Raw genomic sequence first — 12,366 nt, forward strand, 5'->3', positions numbered from 1 at the left:
ATTACTAATTAGAATTACAGCCTAACTTATTTCCTTTTTGTGTTTCAGGCATGAGTATGTTTTCACTCAAAGCTGCACAAATGGATGAGGTAAGAAAAAGCTCTCTGCTGTTGGTATCCGTGTTACTGTAAAAAAACTGCTCAGATCCAAATAGCTACTATAATAGTTCTTTCACATTAACTGGATTAAAAGAGATTTTACTCAACGTAACAGTTTTCCTCTCCCTCCTCTAAGATACCAACCAGATGTCATTTAGTCAAACTGTAAAAAGGAAGGGATTTTTTTTTTCATTTTAGCGGTGAGAGATTAGAAGAGTTTTCATGGTAGTTCTGTTTCTAGCCTCTTTCCCCACAGGGAAGAGGCTTAAATTATTTTCTAATGTAATTTCCTGTGTCTTTACAAGATGCACAGATATGCAAAGAGAGGAAACATTGTGCATATCTGAAAACGCAGCATGTTAGGCAAGGTAAATATAGTGGAGAAATTCACATGAAGGATCTAACTAACATGTCTCACGAGCCATCTCTACCTTAATAAAGGAGAATATATATTGAAAAAATGAAGACAAATTACTGGCTACTGGGTATAACAGCAGACAAAACCAGAATTCTTTAATAAAAATATAAGGTCTCTGGCAAAAGCTTTAAATACATACATTGTAGGTAAATACCTTTTCCTTAGAGGACACATTCTAAACTCATTCTAAATATCATGTATTTTTGAAATAAGAAATGGGATTTTTATATAATGACTTCAATTTATTTTATTTAATGTGTTAAAATGTATTTTAATTATAAATAATTGGGGAAAAATGCTTTTACATTTTTTTAGAGTTTCTCCTATTAATTTACTATTTTGCAGAAGTGAATTAACACACCACACAAAATGCACATAGCTGCAAGTAGTCTGAGTTATTCAACAAAATGTGGGACTTACTTGGTATCCATAAAACAATGTTTTTTTATCACTGCATGACATTCTTATACTATTTACATTATTTTACCCCAAACATTCATGCTGGTTTTGAGTTCCTTTGTAAGTACCTGTAAAATATTTTTTATGTGACAGAGTTGTGACTAAGTGGCAGCTGTAAACTATATGACAGGTGTTGTAAGTATACAGATGTCTAGAAAATAAAATACAGTTGATCTTATTCACTGACGGAAGCCTATCGATCTAATAAACATAACAATTCATATGCTAAGCATGCTACCCAGAATATTTATTGTTATTTGTAAGTAGATGAGTCCAATTCTTATACTACCACTCAAACTGTATCTGTTACTGTTGAACATAATCATGGCAGAGAGGATAATTTTAGTAGCAGTTTTCTCAAAGCTGATACTCTTCCACCATAAAAAAAATTCCAGTAACACATCGACAATGTATTTGGTTTGTACCAAGTAGAAAGCAGAAGGGGCTCAAACTTATTCACATGAACAAATCAGACAGGACTGAAAATTCTGTGATTGGTTTTCCCATGCAACACCACTGAATGGTACCAGATCCCTGAGAATAGACCTTGTCCAAGTTTTCTAGCAAAACATGTTTTAAAGCCCAGTCAAGTAACTTAATTATTATGGAGTATATATATATATATGCAGTAAAAATAAGACTATACATATCTGTGGTGTGCTCATGTACATGGAAAACAAAGCTAAAAAAATTGAGTGAATTAATTTTGCTACTCAAATTTGTGAATGAAAACAGTATAAAATGTTTTCTGGACTAGTTTTAATACACTAAACTTTCAATAAAAATGTTTAATTTGGGGATTGTGCAATTATAATATGGTACTTGCTCCTCTGTCAACATACATTGCTCAGGAAAAGTATGACTGCTATTACACTAGAAAAAGATGTATTCTTATTTTGAATTGTCAATCACACCCAGCATATTGTTAGTCCTCCCAAAGGTACTTGTGAATAGCATTTCTATTCACTATTGGCCTTATAACCGCTAGTTTTGAGCTCTTAGCATATGCAGAAGCTGCATAAACATAAATCTGCTGGACTTTGTAAGAATAAATATTTCCCCGCCACTTCTTTTGGAGCCTGTTAAAATGCATGGCACTGAAAATGCCTCTCAGGGGTGGAAAACCAAGGCCACACATTTTGACAACCGTGAGCAGGTTAGAGGCAGGGATGCGTCTGCTGTGGCTTATGGGAATGTATTGTAAACTCAGGAGCTTCAGCAATTAGATAACGATCCTGACATTACAGTTTTTAGGTAATAATAATGAAATAAAAATCCTTCTAACTGCTTTTAAGAAAAACTCACTTTCCCGCTACTAACAATAGCACTGAAAGGACAATACGACTCTTGCAGATGTCAATGATATGGTATTAGTGCCCTATTCTTTGCTGCTGTGAGAATAAGGCAGTAAGTGTTTGTTATATATTTTTTTCACATCAGCACATAACAGCAGCCAACCACTTTAACAAAAACGTGTTTGCCTCCTTCTTTCCCCCCTTCTTATTCATCGCTCATCCAGCTCCTGTAAGGGCATGCATTACTCACTTCATTTTCCTGAGATACCTCTTTTAAAGTAAAAAATAAGAGAAAAGGAAAGGCTAGGGTTGACTCTGTGAGACCCCTGTATTTATTCACACTTATTGTGCATGACTGTAGACTGGTAAATCATATTAGCAGCCCATCTCCCCATCAAGCTGCTACTTGCTTTCCAGCCCTGGGAAGGTTCAACAAATCAACAGGAGCACGGAAAACAGAACATCAGTCTAATCTAGTGTTTAAGGTGAAGTTTTCAAACCCAATCTAAGAAGATCTTTAGAGCAAGCAACAAGCTGAAGGGCTCAGAAGGTGGTATTGACAATGAAAGAGTGTTGAAATATTGAGAAGCGCAGCACTTGTGCATTTTTAATAACGAGAGGGTCAACAAGGACACAGCTCCCTCAGTGCCAATAGTTGCCACACCAGGGTTATAAACGCTTTCAGTTCATCAGATTTCTTAAACAGTTCATCAGCTTTCTTAAACACCCTAAACCCCCTCAGCAGACCTTTAGTCTTAAATTAACAAACCAAAGCAATGAAAGAGGGTGCAGCTTGAATGGCCAGCATTGATCCCCAACGGGGCTTGGCGCGGCTACAGGCACTGAAAAACTCGCTCCATTGTTGGGAGGAATTGACAAACCTCCTGGCCTAAATAGTCCAGCTGAGGCGGGCTGGAGGCACGCAGCTGTAAAGGGCTCCCCTTGCCGCGCTCCCAGCGCTCACAATGCACCAGGCATGAGTTCTTTGTCAGGCCCAGACTCTGCAATTTTCTAACAAGGATTAAAGTTGTTTCTCGGCAGGGCCAGTGAAAAGCGATTTAGCAACATACCATGCTTTCTTCAGGCAAGTTAAAGAGAAGTAGTTAAGGAATTTCATTATTCTGTTGACCGATGGAAATACAAAACAAATATATTAAATATTCACCATCTTTCTGGGTGCCTGAGCTATAACATTTGCAGAATGGTTCAATTAAATATAACAGTTACTGGCTGAAAGCAAGCACTTCAGATTTATTTTTGAAGTTTTATAAGAAGGTGCAGCTGTTTGCCACCTGGAAGGAGGCTCAATACATAAGAATACACAATGCTTTAGTCCTCCTAGGTCTGGTATCCCTAACGCCTGAGACACAAGACCCCATCGAGTTTCTATATTTTGCCTGCTCTTGATAAATTGGCACTGTCAAAATGCTTTTTCTGCTGAATATGGCAGGGGAACAGTTTTTCTGGGAACAGCATTTTATCTTCCTACCAAAGTGCTTAGAGCACTGTTGATCAGGAATTGAGTTGCTCAGACGACAACGGGATGCTTTTACTCCTTACAGCACTACTTTTTTGACCAGGAACAATAACAGAAGATACTCTTACTGAAGAAATTGCACATCAAAGGCAGCAAAAGCTAAATTACGTAAGAAACACCATGAGCATATTCAATATTAAATGCTAAAATGCTCAGTTTTCATTAAAGGGCAACGCTACTGCATTGTTTCCAGATTTTGGTAGCTGTGTCAAGGAACTTTTAGAACAATTGAAAAAAGTTTTAAATGACAAAAGAATAAATAAGTTATTCCAGAAAAATGCAAACAGCAAAAGTTAGAAAACAGTTCCTGCTTTAAGTTTCAAAATTTATTTCCCTCTTTGTAAAATATGAATAATTCTACTGACTTCTTTTGTTGAATGTTAATGAGGGAAACAAGGGTTATTTGTAGTGTCTTTGAAAACACTCTGAGTTTTAGAAATTATAGCTATATTTTCAAGTTTAGGTACAGAAGCCACCCACTTAAATGAGGATTTTTACCCCAGTAGTGACAAGTTCATGTAGTCTTCTGAAGGCTGGAAAGCCCTGGTAACTCTTCAAAAAAACCCCCATCATGACAGATCACAAGGTGTGTACACACAGGAACACCAAAATAAGAAATGAAATCAGAAGAAGTAATTAACATTCAAAACACCTTAATAGTTTTGCAGAAGTGAAAAATATTTAGTTGCAAACTAAAAGCAGCCATGAAGTAACTTTGCGTAAGATGTTTATGCTTTTCCCTCAGATTTGGCTAGCCTTTTGATTAAGAAAGCCTGAGAAACCTCTGAAGGTTAAGGCAACTCTAGATAGACATAAACAGAAAATCTAATGTATCAACGTAGAAAATTCTGGTTTCTGACAAAGGCAATTTATGAACTGGTTAAAATATCAATTTCTTCTAATGGAGGTAGAATGGAACTTGTTGACTAGTGACATAGTGCCCTCCCATCACTCCCTCCTGTATTTTCACTCCCCTGAGAAGAAAAAATGATCCCCCCAGTGACTCTTTTTTTCTAGATTGTTCTGGTCATAGATGTGCATCGGTTTGAGAGACACATCCAGACACATATCCAGTGAGAATAACTGTGTCACTGACCAGGAAAACAAAGGAACAGAAGCTGGAGATAGCTAAGAGAGAAAGCTCTCATGCAAGAGCTTTCCCATCCTGCTATCAGCTCCATGTAGCTTCATGATGGCAGCCGACAACCCCTGTCCTTCCGTGACACCCCTCAAGGACATGGCTTCCCATAGCCTCACAGTAGCACAACATAAAAAGCTGAGCTAAGTTTGACTATGAGTACCCATGCTTACAGTGACAACCCTGAAAAAATATTCTCACCAAAATCCAGAATTTCTTTATAAGACATCCATGCAAAGTGGCTTTCTGTGTGTGTGTGAACATTATTATTCTGAATCAACAGAGAAATATACGCTACTGAGATGAGCTCCTACAATAGAGATGTTAAGAATCAGTTGGCAGAAATGGTCAGTTAGCTGGCCCTTGACTGTAGAAACAGAAATTCTAGCATCTCCAGATACAATACAATTTTCAAGTACACTTGTAGCCTGGCTATTCTTGCAGGTACCTTAACGCTTCTGGGATTTGTAAGCTAGTAACCTTTTTGTTTAGGACATCAAAGAAGTTTGTATTATTTCTCTGAAACATGAAAAAATTTCCACCTTTTGAAGCAAAGCACTGCTATGACTGGAGAAAAAAATGTATGTGGCATAAATTTCCTAGTAAAATGAATATGGGGGTAACTACTGACATTATGACTGTGCTGAGAGATAGAATTGTCTCTCCATTTTATGGGTACTGATTGAACTGATGTGTTCACTTCCTATATACTTACTGTATAGGGATGCATCTTTGTAATTTAAAACATATAGAACACAATCAATACAAATATTAAAACTGAATGGGTACTTTAGTGTGCTTTAGTTTTCATCCAGTCCTAGTATATATCCTTTAATATGGAGACATTAGACCTGGAAGGCTCAGAGTGCTTACTTTTGCATTTTCTTAAACATTTACAAAGTTCAAGAATACTATTGGTTTTGGGGGTCACTATGATACCACTTCATTTATTCCTTTAGCAATTTTTTTTCCCAAGTAATTTTGATTTAAGGAAAATGGAAAGAAATGAAGATGAAACTAAGCACAAGTGGAAAATCCACGTATTTAGCCTATTTGGAACTATGGGGTTAACACGCAGTACAAACAAACTAAGCTTTTTCACTACATACTTCTAGCTTGGTAATTTCAAAGTACAAACTCTGGGTACAAACAACATTTCCCTCCTCCCCCCTCCTTTTTTTTTTCTTTCTGGGGTGTGTGTATGATTGTAGCAGATTTATTAACTTGCCTCTTGTATCCTTACTTGGCCAAGGAAGAAAGGTTTTCTTCCTTGTTTTCTTCCCTCCACTGGGGCTCTTCCTTGGGTTTCCTTCTGTCTTTTTTGTGCTGTTACTCCAATGAACCTCAGGGAGCTCAAAAAAACATTTTGCTTTAACAAAAGGCTAACTGATGAAACAACACTTTAGTCTCTAGTCAGTCTCTTCCCTGCCTATTTGAATGAAGGATTCCTACTGTCACTCCCAACTGGCAGAAAAGGGAATGGAGCTCACCAGGAAGAAGAACCCAAACTTGACAGAAAGACCCTGTTCTGTGGGACTCATGATAACAAACAAGTGAACATCTGCTGGATGAGGTATTTTGGTGATATAAGGAAACAAATCAGGCAGGCTAGTTTTCAGAAATCAATAATGAGAAGAAATGGGGATAATTTAAAAGCATATTAAACATCTTTGAAACTTCTAGGCAAAAAGGATATTGTTCTGAAATAACGAAGAACATCTAACATATGATAAGTTTACCTTTTAGGATGAAAGTCAATTTTTCATATTTTAGGCTTATAATTAGAAGCTGTCTATTCTGCTGCCGATTCACAAACAAATGTACACATTTAATACAAAATACATAGTACTTGTCTCTCCCTGCATTATATATTGGTTGCTAAACAGCAATTTACAATATTTATGCTACTTCATAGCATTTGTGGCCTTTGTTGTTTGCTGGCTTCTTCACATATTGTAGATGCCTTGGGAAGTTTGTAAAATTAAATATGAATAACATCCTTCCGTATCTGTACATATGTAATGTTGCTGTTCTGACTTTAAACAGTAGGTTCTAACATAGTGCTCATGACTGTGAGAGACTAACAGCACAAAGTTTCCCTACTCCACTCTGGATATGCAGTGCATCTGTGAACAGTACTTCCATAGATAATTCTGGTGCTAGAACTCTCTGGAGCAAACACTGTCAGTCTGGCTACATGGTGTGTTGTCCTGTAACTTGAGTATATCTGCAAACATCCTCCAAGGCACAGATTGGGGAATATCACTCGTGTGGCCTTGAAATGAAAGCCAGCTTGGACCCTCAAAATAGACAACTGAACATAATGCAAAATGACTAAGTTGTTACTTGCTGTAACACCAGCCTCCTGCTATCAGACACTACTTTTACAAACCTTAGAGATGTGCTTACATGCACAAATACTGAGCAGTCATCCTAAATGCAGATGTAACATTAGTTAGTTCACTCTGCCTTTAAGTCATGTAATTGAGACACCCATGTCTGCTTTTGTCCAGTCATCCATGACTCCCTGGAGTGATGCACCAGCAGAGGGGATTCAGGGAGGTAGCACAGTCCTCCTGTGAGCTGCATCTCTCCTGTGACTATACTCTTAATATCTCTACCTTGTATCAAAAGTGAGGTAGACTAAAGCTGGGATAAAAATACGTGTTGTAACTTTTAGGTACTAACTCAATGTTAGTAGCTCTTGTCCTGTAGTCTTCTATTTACATTCCCTGCTGCATGCAGATTTTGATTAGAGTATTTAAAACATCCTGGGTTCCTGTGGGTGAATATTTACAGGCAGTTCTTTTCTCTCTACCTCAGCAATCTTGACTTGTTAACTGTTTACTCTGTATGTTATTGTAGTGGCATATGACTGGGCTGGATGCAGCTGTGAAGTCGCTAGGGAGGTGCACAGTGCTGTAGCCACTCCTCTCCTATGCCACATTGATTGGGCACCACACTGAGAAGCACTAATGTGAAGCACAGGTCCAGCCTCCTGCTTCCCTCTTTCTTCTTTCCTCCCCTCATCTCTTTGGAGAAAGTGTCCTTGGATTGGGCAGGTGCCTTGTGTGTCCCTTTCCATCTCTGACCCTGTTGCCCATGTGCATTCTTTCAGCTGTGCAGATTTTACAGATGCATTGCTTTGCTGTTTTGTGTTGGTTTTTTTAAGCTGATTTTTCTATTAATTATTTGTACTGTTTTTCCTGCACATTGCAAACACTTTTAGAACAGTATAAGTACAAAGCATAGTCAATACTGTGTAAATCAAGAAAATGTATGATTTAACACTTGAAAATCATTAAAGGAAATACTCTATATAGGTCCACACTTGGCACATTTAAATCAGCACTAAAGCTTCAGTTCTCTGTGATCAAACAGGTCAAGAAGCTCTTTCCCCTGATGTATCTCTAACTTTACCAGAGCACTCTGCAGCATCCTCACCTGGCACTATTTTGATTTACAGTACAGCAACCTCTTTTTGTTATTCCACACACATTTTAGTAAAAATAGATTACCCTTATGGATTCTGGAACTATTTTTCTTGAAATATGAGCAACAGTTGTGTGTCTGTGAAGACTTATGTAGAGTTTTGCTTGATTTTCCTTTTTAAACTAAGTTTGACCCAAATAAAATTCAAGTATAAATATCAAACCCGCAAGTAAGGTTTGAGAAAACACAAGGTTCTCCTGCTGTTTATATGTGTGTGAATTACAGTACATCAAGAAATCAATATTCCCTAGATGGTGCTTGTGCCTGGCACTTCATGGTGAAGAAACATTAGATAAGACAATATAAATGGTACAATCCTTATTGATTTCTCTTGACTGTGTAAAATGTGAAAGCTGCAGCCACAGTTAACACTCACTGACAGACTCATCTAAAGTTTCTGTGCTATTTTATATTTTTATAGTTGTTCACGCTCAATTGATTTCATTAAGTTGCTAGACACATTTCAAGCCATCTAGATAAGAAAAAAAATGCTGTGCCTGGAATGAGATGCTTCTACTTTGTGCCTAGCAGGATAAAAAGGTTAAAGGACTAAATTGTGCCTGGATGCTGGAAGGAGTTCTCTTTTATTTGACAAAATTGTTATTGTTTTTAGTGAATGGATACTGTGAGTGATGGATAGATGCATTTAACTAAGTTAAATAAATGAATGAACAGTACAGACCAGAAATGTCTATGGGGAAACTGTACTGGAAGTTCCCAATGTTACAGCCCCTCCCCAAACAAACAAGCAAAAACCTCTTATAGTTCCATTCCTGACTGATAAAATTCCCTCAGAAAAAAAAACAGATGGGCTTTCAAATCTTGAGTTTGGGATATTTTTTTTTTCCTCTTTTGACTCATGATGCACATTTTAAATTTCCTTTTTACAGCAATTTTTTTTTAAATTTTTTTTTTTCTTTCAAAATAGTGAGCTGCTCACATGAGTCAGAGAAATGAGGCATAGGACAGCACAAGAAATTCTGAATAGTAGGATATAAAGTTTATTCTCCTGAAAAATAATTATTTTTCCCCTTTATACTCACAGATCTCTTATAGCAAGATATCAGAATATCTATTTCATATTTTCTTACTCCCCTGCTGGGAGGATTTAAATAATATGATTGAATTAGTGTGAAAAAGGTGTCAGACATCCATTCCACTAATACTAAATGCAGCCTGGATACATAATGTCATGAGAAAACCCTTTTAATATATTTTTTGAGCTGTTTGGTACCCAACAAGATGGAAATTCATAAATTAAAAATGGCATTAAAAATGAAGTAGTGGAGAAATGTAGCATATCAAAAACATATCAAAACCAGCCATTGTCCTATGGTTTCTTCTAGAGAAAACACTCTCAGCTACTGTGTAAAACAGCTTACAAAGTGCTGAATATTCTGATCCTGAAGCAGCAAACTCTGAAACACATGCTTTGCTTTAAGTGTGTTGTGGTCCTATTGATTTCAACAGCACTGAGCTTTGCTGAATTCACAGCAGCATAATCAGCACCCTCCAAGAGTGGGCACTCCTTTTCTCAGCATATTCCAGAAAATAAACAAACAAAAAACCCCAAGCAAAACTTTTAGACTATATTAAATCAGATGGAGGTTACATTTTTCAGCTTTCAAATGAACTGTTTTGTTTTGGTTTAGGGGTTTTTTGTATTTTATTTTTTTTTTAATAGAGGTTTCTATCTCAGAAATTGGGGAAATTTACTTGAAAAGATCAGGAATAATTGGTAAACTTTGAAAAGATTTTGAACAGTAAATTTGGAAGATGTTGTTTCCACCTTGCAGAATAGTTTAACATATTTGAGCATGTTAATATTGTTCACTTTTTCAGTCCACATTTGGTGACACTGCCTACAGTTTCCTTTAAAATTCTTTCTTTCACCAAAAAAGGCAGGACAAACTGGTTTAAAATGATAGGAATGTCTTTAGATAAGAGCAAACTGCAGAGTAGTTCTCATATCAAGAGCTTTCTATTTTCCCTAAAAATATTAGACATAATTAAAGGTGAGTTAAGACTTTGGTGAAAATCTAAAGAGCATCGGCAAATCTGAGCACTGCTCAGCTTTTCAATTGCTTTTCTACTTCTCAGTTCTTTTAAATGGTTTTCTATGGCAGGAACATTTTTCTTAATTAGTCACAGCTAATTAGTGTTCTGGCATAGACAAGTAATCAGAAATGTCAGAGCTGCAAGGCTACATCTCCCTAATCCTTTGATAATAATTTAGCCTCCTGGGAGGGCCTCAAGCTGCGGTAAGTAGTGGCTGACAATAAGGCAAAATTAGGTGGGCAGCAGACCATTAGGATAGAAAAATAAAAAGCACTACCAAATCCTGCTGAGCACCATCAGGCAACTAACTACAGTGCCAGATGAGGTGCCTGTTTAAGCCTGTGTTGTTAATTAGCTGATTCTACCAGACCTGCCACATATGTCCAGGTGCATCATGCAAAGATGTGTATTTCTGGATTTGTGCCAAAGGACAATTTTGCACTGTGATCAAATTTCAAGAATCTGAGAAAAAAGCCCACATATTTCTTGAAGATTATTCTGAGTTATCAAAGAAATAAGGAGATCAACAAGCTACAATCCAGTTTTGTTCAGTCTCTTTTAAGTAATTAGGCATGGTCCTATCATGTTTCTCAGAGGTTAATACAAACACAGCTTTTGATTCAAATGTGGCTTTTAACTAGTCCTACTTAGTCTCAACTTGCTAAAGGTGTCTTGACATATAATCTAGAACAAAAAGTAGATCTTTTGTCAAATCACACACTTGCAAATAATTACATAACAATGAAAGTAAAGATTACTTATTAAAATTAACGTGGCAGGAAGCAATTTAAGAATGAGAAAGAAGTCACAATTGAAGTTTTCTAGAAAAACATTGTTGAATACTAAATACTACAGTAATGGTGCTTGTGAGGTAGACATGGACAGCACAAGGAGTTGGCACTACAGAAAACTTGCACTGAAAATGAGTGTTCCTCTTAGCTGTGCCACACCAGCTGAAGATTAACTCACTCGCCAGGGAGAAGAAGCATTTGCGCATTTTAAATGCATTTTTTGGTAAAAGGTCAGAAAACTGAAGAGAAATAATGCAATTGAAGAAAGCATTTGCTAAAAATGTGCTTGCGGATATGAGGGCAAACAGAAATGAATTGGATGAGTACTTCATGTCTCCATTTACGCATAGAATGAAGTACATGACATAGTACTCTTTGGAGAATAATCACTAACTCAAATAACCTCAAGTACATTATTGAACTTAAATCGTCCATCCCTGCTACTAATGGAAAAGGATTATAATGGTTGTGATTTAGGAACACTAGCAGCATTTACTTCACATTCCAGACAAAACACAAGCATTTTTATCAACAGAAAAAGAGTATCACATCACATTTGAACTTTTGCAATACGAAAGCCAAAAGCAGGTAGGTAAATCTGGAATGCTTAAGAATTTATACTGCTCATAAAGATGTCCAGTCTTTCTGCACTCCAAAGGAAGTTGTAGGAGTTCCCTGCTGTTGACATCTCTTACACTGCATGCGGAGTTGTTACCCTGCATGAGGCCACAACCTCGAGGACATTCACCTCTGTGAGCAGTCCCTGTGAAGTCGACAGCACTGCTCAGTCACACCACACCAGCTCAACACCAGTAGGAGATGGACAATCAGGGCCAAAGTCAACATCTGCTAACAGGTGCCTTCCTCTACAAAGGAGCGAAGAGACCTTCTTGCTGATGCTGACCTATGGTAGATTTGCCAGCAATTAAAGCCCCCAAATTAGGAAAACTTTTAAGTTGTACCACATTGATGTGTTAGAACTGTCCTCTCAAACCTTTCTTTATTTCTCAAAGAAGCAATTATTGCATAAAGATTTCATTGCATATACAGTCTTGATAAAATTGGAATAATATACCTTCA

General features: G+C 37.0%; 1 protein-coding gene across 10 annotated transcripts in view; it reads right to left on the minus strand.

Moving 5' to 3' along the window:
* The window catches only part of CADPS2 (calcium dependent secretion activator 2), a 278,668-nt gene that overhangs the window by 5,067 nt on the left and 261,235 nt on the right, over window positions 1–12,366 (minus strand). The gene's annotated exons all lie outside the window — the stretch shown is intronic.

The sequence above is a fragment of the Apus apus genome, chromosome 1, assembly GCF_020740795.1.
Source record: "Apus apus isolate bApuApu2 chromosome 1, bApuApu2.pri.cur, whole genome shotgun sequence".
NCBI classification, from domain to species: domain Eukaryota; kingdom Metazoa; phylum Chordata; class Aves; order Apodiformes; family Apodidae; genus Apus; species Apus apus.